The 1,789-nt window shown below is 30.4% G+C and overlaps 1 non-coding gene across 1 annotated transcript; it reads right to left on the bottom strand.

Annotated features, from left to right (window-relative positions):
• Positions 1 to 1,717: 1,717 nt before the first annotated feature.
• On the bottom strand, positions 1,718 to 1,789 carry Trnaw-cca. The gene has a single exon. It is a non-coding gene; the product is annotated as a tRNA-Trp (tRNA).

Raw genomic sequence — 1,789 nt, 5'->3', positions numbered from 1 at the left:
AACAGTCTCTATTAAAGTTAACGCACTCTGTTCTAGTGTTCTATTTTTTACTCATTATTTAGTACTTAATACTAAAGTGCACTAAAACTAATTTACTAGTTTAAATGTTTTTTTTTTAGTTTTCCGTCTTCTCATTAGTCCCGTGGTCTCAGGGAGTTCAATAGCCTCAAGCTTCACCTGATGGTGGAGCCTATGTTTGTGAGATCCAGCAGTCTAATTTATTATTGTGGCGACAATATGGTTTCTAAGATGATATAAGCTTAATATGGTTGCGATTGTGCAAATCTTTAGGTACATAGAAGTTTTCGTAGTTCAGTGAACTTTACATTCGTGATATTAAAGCTATAACATTTTAACGCAATAAAATTGCAATTTAATGATGATAAAATTTTATATTTGTCGTAATACAGAGCAAAATAAAACCACAATATTCGCGTATCGCCGTAGAGCGGTTATCTATAGTTCCAATATCTGAAATTTATGATAGGTGCTCTGTATGGGGGCTTTTATGATTCATATTTTTGATAAACATCAATATTTAAGTGCTTCTAAAAGTCATCAATAAAATTGAGTTTTTTACGTTAAAATATTAGGCTGTTCTACAAAGAGTTGTCAATCTGCGTGTTACTTGTTTTTTTACAAATAGGTAGATTTATTTATTTAATAATATTTAATATTTATCAGTGTAAAGTGAAGTAAATTCGGTTTTCCATAATTGGGTGTATTTAATTTGAATCAGTAGTTCCTTAGATAAACAACATCTTCGCTTATACATTGAATAAATGTACTATAGAATTACTGTTTTAATCCATGGTAGGTAGAGTACACAAGACATGCATTTGGATTTCTTTTTATAGTAGTAACATTTTTAAGGAATACGTTCTCCATCGTGTATGCGCCCTTTAAATTGCCAATTTCTAAACCACAATGCCACTTTGGTCATATTTTGCAGATCGACCCATGAATATTCTATTGGGGTTGAAAGGGTCGGAATTATATGAATGACAGATTTGATTCTGTGTTTCGTAGACGAGATAAATACTCTGTGGGGTGTTTACTGGTGTTGTCCCCAAATTTTCCGGAAAACTGTATTTCACTATTTCAATTCATACATACAGTAGTATAAAACATACATTTTAAAAATCAAAATGAAGAATAAATAAGATTTAAAATAGGTATTTCATTAAATGTTTAAATGTTTAAATTTTTTATACTGCTTCTTATGTGAGTTTAAAATTGTATGACGATATCTGTGATTATATCCCTCAAATGAAGCCGTGAATATTAATTTTGGCAATAAGTATGCAAAATATTTCATTAATTCAAATTAATAACGCAAGCAAAGTCTAGTCTCAGATATTCGCTGGAGATTAAACAGCTGGCTTGGTAATTTATTTCAATTAATTTACCAACCAACTGACAGATTCACTGAATAATTTTTCTCCGCAAATATAAGATGTTGAGAAATTATCGTATTATTTCGTCGTCTCATACATCAGAAAAATTTACGGAGAAAATTGTTAACTTCATTTTTTGCACGAAAATATATCGAGAACATAATATATTATGATTTACGTGGTGTAAATATTTGTCAGTAATTTGTACCATATTCATAATTATGGCTTCTCTTAGAAATTTTTAGGATATTATTATTCTATAAAGAAAAAAATATGCAGTAATGGTTACAAAAAAGTAAATTATTTAAAAAAAATTATGATGACCCCGACGTGATTTGAACACGCAACCTTCTGATCTGGAGTCAGACGCGCTACCGTTGCGCCACGGAGTC

This window comes from Pieris rapae, chromosome 19 (assembly GCF_905147795.1).
Source record: "Pieris rapae chromosome 19, ilPieRapa1.1, whole genome shotgun sequence".
Lineage (NCBI taxonomy): Eukaryota > Metazoa > Arthropoda > Insecta > Lepidoptera > Pieridae > Pieris > Pieris rapae.
This window is presented reverse-complemented; position numbering and strand designations above follow the sequence as displayed.